Source organism: Eschrichtius robustus, chromosome 19 (assembly GCF_028021215.1).
Source record: "Eschrichtius robustus isolate mEscRob2 chromosome 19, mEscRob2.pri, whole genome shotgun sequence".
Taxonomy (NCBI): Eukaryota; Metazoa; Chordata; class Mammalia; order Artiodactyla; family Eschrichtiidae; genus Eschrichtius; species Eschrichtius robustus.
In genome coordinates, this window is record NC_090842.1 from 5,056,488 (window position 1) to 5,071,877 (window position 15,390).

A 15,390-nucleotide genomic window follows, 5' to 3' on the forward strand; every position below is an offset into this window, starting at 1 on the left:
GCTGCCAAGTGGGCTTGCACAGGTTGTGCAGAGGTCCTGGGGGCGCCAGTCACACCGCTGCAGATTTGAAGAGGCTCGTGGCAGAGGGTGGGCGCCCTTTTTGAGCCCCTTCCAAAGCTGTCGGATGGACTAGCAATGGTGCTGTCCACGGGGGCTGTTATCACAGGTGGGGTCCCGCCCTGAGAAATGCCTGGGGGAGGCAGCTTCGGTACCCCCACACATGATCCCCACAGCCGACAGCAGTTCATCAGAGCCCAGAGAATCACGCTCTTCCTTGGGTCTTTGGGTCAAGCCGGGCAGTGGACAGAGCATGGGGCGTGGGAAGGGGGGAGGATTTCAGTGCATAGAAGGATTGGCGCAGGGACTTAGGGAAAGCAATTCACGTGACCAGTTTCTACTCTCCCATCGACTTCCGGGAGCCCTGGACAAATGGCCCTGCTTTCTGAACCTCATTTCTTACAAGTTAGAACAGGAGAAGAATGCCCACCGTCATGCCCATCAAGTAAGACCGAATTCTCAGCCACACCCCTGCACCCATGAAACCCCACCTTCCCGAGGTTATTGTATCAATCTCTATGTTTTGTTAAGGTTTTAAATGTTTCATACACTTGTTTTAATTTTTTTTAAAAATTCTATTTCCTCTTCAGAGCCTGGCGAGCATCATGGGATATGGTAACTTACCAAAACAAACAAACAAATAAAAACCAACAACAAAAAAGCTTTTGGGCTTCCCTGGTGGCACAGCGGTTGAGAATCTGCCTGCCAATGGAGGGGACACGGGTTCGAGCCCTGGTCTGGGAAGATCCCACATGCCGCGGAGCAACTGGGCCCGTGAGCCACAACTACTGAGCCTGCGCGTCTGGAGCCTCTGCTCCGCAACAAGAGAGACCGCGATAGTGAGAGGCCCGCGCACCGCGATGAAGAGTGGCCCCCGCTCGCCGCAACTAGAGAAAGCCCTCGCACAGAAACGAAGACCCAACACAGCCAAAAATAAATAAAAATTTAAAAAAATAAAAATTATAAAAAACTATAAAAAAAAAAAAAAGCTTTTCTCCCTTGATGAACTGTCCACTTTTTTCCCAGCATTGAACTTTTGGTCTTAGCTGTCAGGAACCTCCGTGCTCTGTTTCGTGCTCAGTTAACGCTAAGCTTCACCTTACCAGGCTGTATCAGTTACCAACCTCCCGTCTTCGAGCAGCAGAAACTGACCTGTTATTTTAAACAGAAAGGGAATTTGGTGGAAGGATGTCAGGTCTGCCAGGACTATGCAAGGGGAGGGAGAGAGACCCGTCCTTCTCAACTTCCCCAGTGGGAGTGGGATGGGCTCCCGGACCACCCGCCTATCCATCCAGCAGAGAGTTGCTGAGTGGGAGGAGCTGGGGGCGGGGCAGTGGTGGTGGGAGGAAGTGTTGGGTAAAGGCTACAGGTGTTCTCTGTAACCAGGTGTTTTAGGGTAAACACCTCCTCCCACTTCGTTAGAGTTTTTCTCAGTGTCTTGCTTTGGGTTCTCCCAAACCCAAAGATTTGAACGCATGTTGTTTGAGAGGTGACCCCAGGAAACGCTGGCAGAGGGGAATGAGGCAGGGCTGGGAAGGGGGGCATCTGGTCCTCCCTGATGGGGGCTGACCGCGTTCCTGCAGTTGAAAGAGAGCCCTCGATGGGGAGTCAGGTGTTCTCGGGAAGCAGCTTTCTGCAGAGGAGGGGATGCTGAGGGTCAGGGGGCTGGAGACACTGCCACGTCTGCTACCCCCGGGCTTTATATGTACACTGCAAACATTTTCACACCCCATATTCCACGTGTTGATAAGTCTGCTCTGTCCCGCTCCTTTGCATAATATAAGTTATGAGCTCCACAGACCTTTCTTTTCCCTTCGTGCCAATCGCTGTGCTGCTGGCGAAAGAAATGTCAGCAAGATCAGGAAGAGGAAACGTTTTGCCTTCAACAGCTCTGGAGAATGAGATCCTATTCTACCCCACGGAATCGTCCTTGCAACTGTTAGGATTTTTACCTGGTTGAACGGAAATGAAACAGTCTTAGAGGACCACAGAACACAAAGGTACTGCTTAATGAATGATTACCAGGTGAACCCCCTTGGAACCACCAGCCGGGCTCCACCATGTGCCCCCTCCAACGACAACCACCCCCCTCCCCACAGATGTACCCATTCTCCTGACTTACGGTCATATGTTCATCACTTCCTACGTCCTGGACAGTTCTTTAACCAACACGTTTCCCATCTGCATTTGTTTCCTAGGGCTGCCATGACAGACAGTCACAAACTTAGTGGCAACACAAGTAGATTCTCTTAGGGTTCTCTTACAGGTCAGATGTCTGAAACAGCCCTACCGAACTAAACTCAAAGTGTCTGCAGGGCTGCCTTCCTTCTGGAGGTGCTGGGGAGAATCCATTCTCTTATCTTTTCCAGCTTCTAGAAGCCACCCACATTCCTTGGCTCATGACCCCTCTCTCCATCTTCAAAACCAGCAATGCTGGTTGGGTCTTTCTCATGCTGCTTCACCCTGCTTTCAACCCCCCTGCCACCCTCTTATAAGGACCTTGTCACCACACTGGGCCCACCTGGACCATCCAGGATCAACTCCCATCTCAAGATCCTCAACTCAGTCACACACCTGCAAAGGCCCTTTTGCCAGGTCAGGTCATATATTTACAGGTTCTGGGGCTTAGGACGTGGATACCTTTGAGAGGCCATTATTCTGCCCACTGCTCCATCCATCTTTTTCCCCTCCACCCCTTCCATTTTATCTGTTGAGAAACCCTGGCCGTCTGACCTGTAGCATTCCCCACAGTCTGGATTTTGCTGGTTGCACACTCCAGGTGCAGTGCTGCATGGCCCTCTGTCCTGGGAAATTTCCTGCAAACTGGCAGTGGGATCCAGAGGTTGGATCAGGCTAAGGCTCCATCCCCTTGGTCTTGTGTGTTTCCATCAGGAGGCTCCTTGTGGCTGGTGGTCTCTTTTTGTGATGTCAGTATCACTAATGTTCAATATCCAGATCCACTCATTCCCTGGGGATTGCAAACTGTGATATTCCAATCCTATCAATTGCCTTTTTTTTTTTTTTTAATAGCTACTTTATTTATTTATTTATTTATTTATTTATTTTTGGCTGTGTTGGGTCTTCGGTTCGTGCGAGGGCTTTCTCTAGTTGCGGCAAGTGGGGGCCACTCCTCATCGCGGTGCGGGGACCGCTCTTCATCGCGGTGCGCGGGCCTTTCACCATCGCGGCCCCTCCCGCTGCGGGGCACAGGGGCCAGACGCGCAGGCTCAGCAGTTGTGGCTCACGGGCCCAGTCGCTCCGCGGCATGTGGGATCTTCCCAGAGCAGGGCTTGAACCCGTGTCCCCTGCATTGGCAGGCGGATTCTTAACCACTGCGCCACCAGGGAAGCCCCTCAATTGCCTTTTAATGTATTAGTTGGGATACTTTCATCAGGAGATGCTTCCTCTCATCTATATACAGTTTGTTACCAATGGAAACAGGAAGGCAGAATCACTGCTTGATTCCCTCCCTTGACCGGTTTCAAGATAACAAGCCAGTTCCTATCATCCTCCGAAGGAGATCCACCAGTTTTTAAAAACATCCCTGTGAACTCATGAATGTAAACGTAGATGGGTTTCAATCCAATGCAATATTATCCTTCCTGAAGCTCCCATGGTCATGTCTTTGACCACGGGGAGCCTTTTCAAGCTGTCTTCAGAGTTCTTTTAGCATAATCCCAGGAGTCTCTCTTTGACAGTTCCCTTGCCATTTGGGAAAACAAAATATTCCAGCCTTCTCTTGTACATTTCCAGCCCTGGAATCAGCTATGTCTCTGAGAAACCCTGCTTTTTTAATTTTCAAAAAAATGGGAAATGGCATTTCAAGACCACAATCTGTGTGTTAGGTAGGCTACAGAGGTGGCCACTTTTTCTAGGACTTTTAAGGGGGCAGGGTTGGCTAATGTCAGTGTATTTTCAAAATGAAACACCTTGGGAGTTCACACTGTGACCCTCTCCCACGTCTGCAGGTGGATGGTGGTCTCACGTCGTGACTTGTCCTGATCACATTATTTGATTGGCAGCTCTATCCCCTCAAAGGTTAAAACCTATGACTCTTCTGTCACATGCCTGCAGGTAAAAGAAACAAGGTTTCTATCCCTCTGTTAGATTTTTCATGTAAACCAAGGGTTTGAGAGCCTGTGACCTATTTAAATGAGCAATTCTTAACTGAAGTTGCAGAGCCTTGGGGACAACCAAACCTGGGGCAATTGCCTCATCAGTGTTAGCTCGGAACCCGGCCATGACCTCCTGCTCCCCCTGCACCCCCTGCCTTCCTGGTGTCCAGGGCTCCCCGTGCTTGACTGTTCCTGCCTCCTGTCTCCCCACCGGGGCCCTGGGGGAGAGGAACCTTCCTGAGGCTCCCAGATGCATCACAGCTCTTGCAGCTCAGAGGCCCCCCCGCCCGCCTTCCCCCCGGGACTCTGGGGAGCCCATTGCCCTGGGCAACCGTGAGCTCCTCCCGTACCATCTCTGGCCATGGCAGTGTCTTGTAGTCTCCCTGCCTCAGGGGCACTCCCTGCTCTTCCCAGCAGCCCCCAAATCTCCTTCCCGTTCTCTCCCGGGAGGCCCCCCCGCCCCGGCCCTGCCCGTGAGAAGCAGGCTCCCGTGGACGTGTTTCGAGCTCACTCGCAAGCATCCTACGATGGTGTGTAGGTTAGGCTATACTTCCCTTGGCTCTGCCACCCCTGTTTGGTCAGAACAGCTACTCCTTCCGTAATACTCGCTGTGCACCAGGAACCATTCTAAGCACTTAACTAGTTTCTCTGCACAGCCGGACTAGGAGGCTGGTGCCGTCATCCACGTATTTTATGGAGGAGGAAACTCTGGCTCAGGGTCACCTCGGGAGCGGGTGGACTCACTGGGCTCCTGAGTCGGCTGGAAGGCAACACTGCTTAAGACCAACCCCTCAGCATCCTTTGGGGAAGGAGCCAGAAGCTGCATAAATAAGAAATCAACAATGCAAGAAGGGAAACACCTCCCTGGGCCGTCATCCTCCTCAGGAGCAGCAGTTCTGGAGTTCCAGATGGCATCAGAGTCACCGGGAGGGCATGCTGAAACACAGACTGCTGGGACTGACAAGGGCTTAATCTCCAAAATGTACAGACAGCTCATACCACTCAACAACAAAAAAACAAACAACCCAATCGAAAAATGGCAGAAGACCTAAACAGAAGACATACAGGTGGCCAATAGGCACACGAAAAGATGCTCAACATCACTAATTAGTAGAGAAATGCAAATCAAAACTACAATGAGGTATCACTTCACACAGGTCAGAGTGGCCATCATCAAAAAGTCTACAAATAACAAATGCTGGAGAGGGTGTGGAGAAAAGGGAACCCCACTACACTGCTGGTGGGAAGGTAAGCTGGTGCAGCCACTGTGGAACACAGTAAGGACGTTCCTTAAAAACTGAAAATAGAATTACCATATGATCCAGCAATCCCACTCCTGGGCATATATCCAGAGAAAACTGTAATTCAAAAAGATACATGCACCCCTATGTTCATAGCAGCACTACTCACAATAGCCAAGACGTGGAAACAAACGAAATGTCCATTGACAGATGAATGGATAAAGAAGATGTGGTATATATATATACAGTGGAATACTACTCAGCCATGAAAAAGAATGAAATAATGCCATTTTCAGCAACATGGATGGACCTAGAGATTATTATACTAAGTGAAGTAAGTCAGACAGAGAAAGACAAATAGCATATGATGTCACTTATATGTGGAATCTAAAATATGATACAAATGAACTTATCTACATAACAGAAACAGACTCACAGACATAGAGAACAGACTTGTGGTTGCCAAGGGGGAGGAGGGTGAAGGAGGGATGGAGTGGGAGTTTGGGATTAGCGGATGCAAACTATTATATACAGCATGGATAAACAACAAGGTCCTACTGTATAGCACAGGCAACTATATTCAATATCCTGTGATAAACCGTAACGGAAAAGAATATTGAAAAAGAATGTATATATATATATATATATACACATATATATATGTATGTATAACTGAATCACTTTGCTGTGCAGCAGCAATTAACACAACATTGTAAATCAACTATGCTTCCATAAGAAATAATAAAATTAAAAAAAAAAAAACCCACACACAGACTGCTGGGCCCAACCCCAGAGTTCCTCACTCGTTAGGGCTGGGGTGGCCTGAGAACCTGCATTTCTAATGAGTTCCCTGGTAATTCTGATGCTGTGGGCCTGAGGAACCCCCTTTGGAAACTGCTGCTCTAGTGAACTTGCCTGCCGGGGAAGAGCAGGACTTGGCTGGGACCGTGCTCCCTCCCAGGGCACGTGGTGTGGTGGTTCCACCTCAAACTTTCCCGTCCAGGTGGTCCTGTGATAATGACCTTATGAATATGTTAAAAAACATACTTGTCTGTTAGAGATGCATTCGGAAGCATTCACAGGTGATGTATATGATGTCTGGGATTTACTTTAAAATACTCCAGACTCTTACCTCTGCAAGAAGTTGAGGGTCTGGATGAAGCAATGGTAGCTGGCTGATGAGTCCAAAGACGTTCCTTCTACCACTTTCTACGCCTTGTTTACATTTGAAAGTGTTAATAATAAGCCTTTTGATCTCAGGTAGGAAGAAAGCTCTGGCTCCCCACTTAGTAAACTGTTTGACCTTGAGCTAGAAACTTGCAGTATCTGAGCCTTGATTCTTTCTGCTCTCAATGCAGGTGGTGGCATCTTCCCAACCTGGATGTCGAGGACACATTGGATGTTAGATGTTAGCGCTCACCTTGGCATATAACCCATGAGACTTTAATCCCCTCAATTTACTCTGCTCTCGCGCATTCTCCAGCCTGGCCAGGGCAGTGCCTAATGGGCAGGGGACTCGCCCATCTCAAGGCACCCGTTCAACAAGTTCCTGGGCTGAGCGTGGAACTTTCCAGAAGCCTGCCCACTTGGGATCAGGTGGTGTGGATGTGGAAGGTGGGGTGGGGAGGCCACGCGTGTGTTCCCAGGACGTGAGGCTTTTGGGCGGTCACAGGCAGGACGGCCTCCCCACAGTGTGGCTTAGACCTGCCAGGGGTTTCTTTAGCCACTGGGTCTGAGGCAGGAAATCCCTGGCATCCAGTTCAAAGGTGGTTCCAGTGGCTTCCATGGGGCCTTCAGCTTGCCAAACCGTCTCAATCAAGGCGTGTTTTGGTTGGTGTTCTGTATTGTTTTGGTTTTGGTTTGGTTTTGATTGCAAAAAAAAAAACAAACCCATTTGTGCTAGCCCAGGGCAAAGTCATGGGCAGCCGGCGACTGGGAACCACTGAGCTGTTTCCTTGAACCTCAGTACAGGAAGGGGAGGGCGGCCAAGTCTCATATCAGTTGGAAGCAAGTCCTGGAAAGCTGTCCAGAACCTGTTGGCTTCTCTCTCTCTTTCTCTCCTCTTCCTTCTCCTCCTCCTCCTCTCCCTCTGGCTCTTTCTCCCGTCCCTCTTCCTCATGGACAAGGTAGGCAGTGGCCTCCACACAGCCCCAAGCCCCATCCCCCTGTCCATACCACTAGCAGAGCCAGCTGATGTTTGCCCAGCATTGTCTGTGTGCCAGGTGTTGGGCGAAAAGCTTCACCACCAGGATTTCATGTAATCCCACAGCAGCCATGCGGGAAGGTGCTGCTTTCATCCTTCTGACTTCCAAAGAAGGAACTGAAGCATCAAGGGGTTCAAGAAGTTACCTGAGGCCACGCTGCTGAGAGGAAGCTCCTGAGCTAGGCTCCTAGTCACGGCCATGCTACCCTCCGGCGTCAAAAAGACTCAAGAGCACTGGGGGGAAGAATCTGACAGGCTTAGCTTGAGTCAGGTGACCTGTTTCTCCACCAATCAGGTGTGGCCAAGGAGGCTGGTCTCAGAGCATCAACATGGCAACCCGCAGGCCCAACATTAGAGAACCGTTGTCAGGTGGGGCGGTGAGCCTGGCACCTGATCTCACTTCCGTTCCTTTCTTCCTTCCTGAGTAGCCTTCCACGGACACAGATCCCAGCTGCATTTGTCTTCCCACTTGTGGAGTTAGATGAGGCCTGAGTTCAAATCCTGCCTCTGCCATTTTCCTGATGGTCGTCTCTTGGGCAGATGACTTCACCTCTCTGAACCGCAGTGATTTCATCTGTAAATGCAGACCGTAAGTCTGGCCTTCTTGGGGAGAAGCAAACGAGATCATAACCCAGGTAAACCCTTCAGTGGCTTCCCATTGTTTTCACGGTCAAGTTCAAACTCAAGATGTGAACTGGCTGGCACCCGCTTAACTTTCTACCCCGCATCTTCCCACTCCCAGAGTGCCCCCCTTCTCCAGCCATGCCCAGCTGTGCCTCTGCACATACCGTTCCCTCTGCCTCGAATGCCTTTCCTCTTCTCCCCCAATGTAAGTTAGCTAACTTGCTCCTGAGCGGGTTGAATTGTTTCCCCCCCAAAAAGTTCTGTATGCGTCCTAACTCCAGAACCTGTGTATGTGACCTTATTTGGAAATAGAGTCTTTGCTGTTGTACTTCAATTAAGGATCTTGAGATGAGATGGTCCTGGGTTTAGGGTGGGTCCTAAATCCAATAAGTGTCCTTATAAACCAAAGGAGAGGGAAATCTGGGACACACAGACACAGAGGGGAAGGCCATGGGATGACGAAGACAGATGGCAGTGATGGGTCTGTAAGATGAGGAATGGCACGGGTTACTGGCCACCCCCAGAAACTGGACAGGGGCATGGGACAGCCTCTGGAAGGAGCCAACCCTACTGACACCCTGACATGGACCTCTGGTCTCCAGAGCTGGGAGAGGCTACATTTCTGTTGTTTACGGTAATCTGTATGGTAGTTACAGAAAACTCGTACTTGTGAACTTAGCTCAGAAGCCCCTCCTCTGGGAAGCCCTCCCTGACCTCTCAGCCTGCACAGAGGCCCAGAGCCTACATAAGCTTTATCCTAGCCCTTTCCACCGTGCCTGTGATCACCCACACACCAGTGTCTCCCCCTCCAACCTCTTCCAGAGGAATCCACACTCCACAGACCTCCAAGCTGTCGACAACAGATGATTCTCGGATGGTGGAATTTCAGGCAGCAGCCTGCAGGCGCCCACAGGGAGAAGTCTGTCTGGAGCTGGGTGCCACCAGCGCCTCACCTGAGGGCCTGCTCACCTCTTCCCAGGTGGAAGCACGCAGAGGCCTTCCCTGGGGTCATCAGATAAAGTCTGTCCGGCACTATGTCCCCTGGAAGGGCGCCCCTCTGCCTTCCCTTTACACTGCCTTGCTGATCTCTGTGAGATGGTCTACAAAAAGATCTGGGGTCGGGAAGATAGTTAATCCTGTCAACTCTGATGGAAACTGGCCCCAGGGAAGACGGTGGCTATGTCAGCCAGCCCAAGGGACAGAGAGACTGTTTAATTAAGTTTGTTCTTATGGAGAAGCTGCCCCTGTGGGTGAGATTCCTGTCCTCAGCCAAGTGCCCCCAGGGTCCAGCTGCTTTTCAGGCGCCTTGGAGGAGGCCGGGCTGACTTGCCCAACTGTTTCCTGGCTTCCTGGGGCCCTGCTTACCCTCTGGAGGGACGTAGCTCTCTCAGAGGCTGGGCATCCCCCCCCTCAGCCCCCCACAGCTGTGGGACGGTCCCCAGACAGCCAAAGAGGTGGCCATGGCCTCTGTGGTCTCTTCAATATGGGAGGCTTTGTGTGTGTGGCAAGAGAGAAAACTCCAGACTGGGGATTCGGGGGAGTGGGGTCGGCCTCTTGCACTTCCTGGGAGAGTGGGGAAATGGCCAGTTCCAAGCTAGGTGACCCTGGGTGAATCGCTTCTCCCCTCCCAGGTTCCTCTGTGGAACCAGAGAAAACCCACATGCTCTGTGGATGGTGCCATTGCCAGCTTCCTGGTGGCAGTACTGTGCTGTAGTTACACAAGGGGGAGGTGGGCCTCTCTGGACCTTTCCTCACATGTTCTGTGAATTTACTATTATTTTAAATTTAAATTTTGGGGGGGGGGGTGCCGCGCTGCGTGGCACGCGGGATCTTAGTTCTCCAACCGGGGATCGAACCCACGCCCCCTGCAATGGAAGCGCAGAGTCTTAACCGCTGGACTGCCAGGGAAGTCCCTTAAAAATGTTTTAAAATTATTTTCAAAAAAGAAAAATAAAAACAGGTAGATGACCATAGTAAGAAATAGAATCTGACTTCAACAACTAATGGCAAAAAAAAAAAAAAAAAAAAAAAAAGCAGCCGCATTCTTTCCTTCCTACAGTCTTTCCAGAAAGTCTTCCTATAATGTGTATTTCCTGGGAGACTGACAATAACTACGTAATTTCTCTCTGTTCTGAATGGCTGCAGATATAAGAACGTCATAATCAAGTCAACTATTTCATCCAAAACTCAACACCTAGATGTGTTCTTTTTTTCTTTTTAATTAATTAATTTTTATTTTTGGCTGCGTTGGGTCTCCGTTGCTGCACGCGGGCTTTCTCTAGCTGCGGCGAGCAGGGGCTACTCTTCGTTGTGGTGCATGGGCTTCTCACTGAGGTGGCTTCTCTTGTTGCGGAGCACGGGCTCTAGGCACACAGGCTTCAGTAGTTGTGGCTCGTGGGCTCTAGAGCGCAGGCTCAGTAGTTGTGGCGCACGGGCTTAGTTGCTCCGCGGCATGTGGGATCTTCCCGGACCAGGGCTCGAACCTGCATCCCCTGCACTGGCAGGCGGATTCTTAACCGCTGCGCCACCAGGGAAGTCCCCAGATGTGTTCTTAAACCACACAAATTAAAGGCTTTTTCTCGCTGATTTAAAAGAAAAAGACAAAGGTCAAACCTCCCAAGGAGTCAGATCTGGAATTAGTTTACTTGGGTCTGTATCCTCACTCTGCCATTTCCCGGCTCTGTGATCCTTGCTAAGTGACTATTTCTCCATGCCTCAGTTTCCCTCATCTGTAAAATGGGTGTCAAGGGTCTCTTCCTCATGGGTTGGAAGAGCTCGGATGAGTGGCTGGTTTCTGTAAAGGGCTTCCAGAGGCGCCTGGCACGTGATCCGCTCTCAGAAGGTACTGGCGACCACGTTAAGGCTGCCACGAGAGCAGTGAAATAATACAGGGCAACGGCTGAGCGGAGGGAGATTCCTGTAAGAACTGACTGTCCCCCATGGCTGCCTGGCTGTGTGTGACCTTGGGCAAGTCGCGAGACACTGTGGGGTCTTTGCTGCCCTCCCCTGTGGAATGAGAGGTGGAATCTAGGAGACCGTCTGGCCAGCCCCACGTGCGCGTTTTCCTGGGACCCCCTCCTGGCTCGACATCCCCACCCTCACCCCCGTGGCCATTGCTGATGGGGGACCTGCCGGTTCTTCCTCCCTGCTTCCCATGGCCTCAGTCGATGGGCCCAGATGTGGGTGCCTTCCCCAGGGTGTCACAGGGGAGGCGTCCCATTCACGGGGAGCGTGCGCTGGATGGAGCTCTAGTGGCCTGGGGCCACTCTCATGTCCCGAGGAGACAGTGGCTCTGCCCAGAGAAAATGGAGAGACGTGGGGGACTCCATCCCTGGTTCCTGCTGTCCCTGAAGCCCAGGTGTGGTCCTGTCCTCCCAAGCTGTGGCCGCTCACTTCTGCCTTAGAGACGATAACAGCAATAGCAGCGATTGCTTATAGAACCCATGCTATGAGCCAGACATGGTTCTGAGAACTGCACATATTTCCACACTTTTACTTCTCATCACAGCCCAGAGTATCATCACCCCCTTTTGCAGATGGGGAAACCGAGGCACAGTGACTTACTTGTGCAAGATCACACACTAGCGAGTGGCAGGGCCGGGACTTGAACCCCATCAGCCTAGCACCAAAGCGGTGCCCCCATCCTCGCCTCCTGTCTCTCCTGGCGGCCCTCTTTGCCCCAGCTGCTCGGCCGGGATCCTGTCATTGCCAGCAGCACAGCGGACCTCTAGCCCCTGAGGGTCCTTCAACTCCGGTCCAGTGCACTGTCTGCCTTCCTTCTGCCTCTTCACCCTGAGGACCCAGGACAGGCCTTTCCGGGTTTCCCACCTGTTTTCACAACTCTCATCTCCTTCATGCTGCAGCAGGTGTGGCAGGCGTCATCCCGTTCCATCGTGGTAGAAACTGAGTCTCAGAGAGGCTAAGCTCTGTGTCCAGGGGCACACAGCTGCGACCGCCACCGGAACCCGGCTCCAAGTCCAGAGGTCTCTCACGCCCTGGACCACAGGACCTCTGCTCACACTTTAGCTCAGGTGAGCAGCCCTGACACCCGGTTTCCAAATCAATCAGGTCCAAGGAAGGGCTTTGCCAGCTCCCAAGGGGACAGTGCTCTGGGCTCAAAGCCAACAAACACAGCTGAGCTCCGGGTACGTACCCCAGTGCCTGCAATCACCCATTCATCTGTGTGTCTTCCTCCAGAATGAGGACCCAGGGCAGGGACATAAGGGGGAAAGCCGGGGAGGGCAGGGTGGAGGTTCCACCAGGAAGGGGGCTTGCAAGCCCATCCCTGGGGCCGCGTGATGGAGGGGCAGAGCCCTGGAGTCAGAATGCGGTGGTTCCAATCCCCACTAGACCATAAACGCCATGCAGGCAGGGACCGTTTCTGGGCTGTTCCCCTCTGTGCCTCAGATGGAAACTAAGACAGGCAGCATATATCATAATAACCCAAGCAGAACATTATATATAATTAAAAGATACAAAGCACTGCCAACTAAGCTGCTATGATGCTTTCACCTTTCTATTGTAAACTTAGTAAAGACCTCTTTCAGATTTATTTAGACATAGATTTTAATCATGCCTCATTCTTGCGCATACATCAGAAAGAAAATGTAAGTGAGATAAATGGGATAAGGTCTTTCCTAGAAGGTCATCTCGCTTGGATCCAACCCTTCCGAATCACTTTTCCACTCAGAGTTGCCAGGGTCCAAGTTTTTCTGCCAACGTGGCCTCTGAATCCCCAAGATTCTGATGACGCAGAATTTCCCAGAAGGCGGTTCCTTGGTTTTTCCTGGAAGTTTCCACTGAGTTGCTTACACCCAGCCTGCATGTTTAAATGTGCTCACGTGCAGGCAATGACGCCTGGTGGTCACGACTAGGACACTTCCCAGCTTCGGGGACGTGGAAAGGTGAAAAAAAACGTGCATCTTGCATTCGCCAAGAAAAGGTGGTTCGTGCTTGGTAAATATTTCTTGATAGATGGAATGTATGAATGAGTGAATGAGTACCCGATGAGTGAGTGGGAAAGTTAATTAATTACCCTGAACCTAAGGGAAATGCACCAATGAAACTTACTGATGGATGAAGTGAGATAATTAGAGTCTCGGTATTTGGGCTTAAACAGAGGTGCTCAGCTGGGGGCCCATGGACTCTTGGGCCAAGGTAATAATAATAAAGAATGATAACCATACCCGCTGACTGCTCTCTATACACCATCTCTCATAATCCTCCCCGGCAACTCTGAAAGGCAGTTACCCTTATCACACCCATTTCACAGAGGAAGAAACTGAGGCTCAGCGAGGGCAAGTGCCTTGCCCAGGATCAGAACCCAGGTTGACCAGCCTCTACTCTCTCCACCCCACCTAGTGGGCAGCCCCCCAGAAGTGGGGGTGAGCTCCGCCCTGTCCCCAGGGCCCTCTGCGGATCCGTACACCAGCAGTGGCCCCTTCTGGGCCTCAACGGCTGGAGGGAATGTGCTTGGATGGGTCTCTGGAGCCCGAGCTGTGAGCAGGTCAGGCCAGTTTGGAATCCAGACCCTGGCACTTACGGGCTGTGTGACTTCGGGTGAGTCCTTTCAGATTTCTGACACCCAAGTCTCTGCTGGTTGTAATTGTTTACCCCTGCCACGTATGGCCAGCCATGAAGGGGACAGTCCCTCAGACCTCTGGTCCTCAGCCCTGATGGTCTGGCTGCTCATTCCCGCCACCTCCCCGGGAGGGAGCTTCGGCCAGCTGCAGGCTCAGGTCCCGTCCAGACCAGTGAGATGGACCCTCCAGCACAGACAGATGGGGCGCTGGGGATTTCATGGGTGACCCACGCTGTGACCCCTGAAATCACGTGTATAAATTCCACAACATGCCTCGCATGGATTGACATAAACCTCAGTATCTGAGATGGAAATCAGATTTGTCTCTGGTCGGACCTGCCATTCTTGGATAAAGGCGTCTTCCTTTTCCATCAACGGGAAGGTCAAAACCTCCCCCAGCCAGTGTGACAAGGGCACACTTTACACAACTTTGACATGAATCGCTTGACTGTTCTTCTCTCATGTTGCATACACAAAAACAAAGCAAAAACAAAGAAACCATCAAAATAATTCTTGAGCAATGTGAACGCACGGATGCTCAGAAACGACCAAAAAAAAAAAAAAAAGGCCCATCGGTCATCAGTTTCCACTTTAAATTGGACTTGGTGTATTTTCCAAGAGAGTCTGGATGTTATCTGGAGAAGAAGTGTGGATGTGTGGGCTGGGGGAGGGCCGTGAGTGGGGGGCAGGGGTGAGAAGAGATGCTTGTTTTGAAAATATGGGTACTCAGGAGTCTCCGCACAAGCCCATTTTGGAATTTGAAAGGTCAAGTCCTACCGAATGATTGATCATCGATCCATATCAGTCACCAATGGGGCTGTCTTACATGCCCAATGAATTGAATCATTTCCCCCAAAAGCCGTTGGATGTGTGCGTCCATTTTGGTGCAGTCACTGTTGAGATTTGGATTGTGTAACAGATGCCCCCAGGGCTCTGCCCGTGTCCTCTTGGGTCCCCTCCCTGGCAGGGGGTGGGCTGCCCCCGGAACTGACAAGCGCTCCTCCGAGGGACAGCCCTTACCCCATCACTGAGCGGGGCTCGGCTCCCTTGCCTTCTGAAGGGGCCAGCGCCACAGTGGGACTCGAACCCACTTAAATCATTTGCAAAATGAACATGCGGGCCCCTTGCTCAACTCTGTTAAACCAAGTGCGGGGCCCTTCTGAGCACCTGTATAGGTGCCGCCCCTGGAGCTGGTCCTGGTGGGACACAGGCTGCCTCTGGGACCCCCAGGGGGTCTCGCCAAAGGTACCCTCCTCGGGACCGTCTTACATCACCTGGTAGGACCTCTTTCTCTTCCTGCCCCACTGCCCCACCCCTCTGCTAGTTCTTCCCAGGAACCTTCCTAATGAATCACTTCCTAATAAATCAAATCCTCCTCCCTGTGCTTCAGAGGGACCCACACGGACACGGTACACGTGTGGCCCAGACAGCGCAGGGGTCCAGAAGCAGAGCTGAGCTGACACCTCACCCCAATCACACCCATCCCCCTCCCACTCCCAGGACTCTACGGCTTCCGCACCTCCAATTTAAGATCATCAGGTGCTAACACTATGAATCACGCATGAGTAG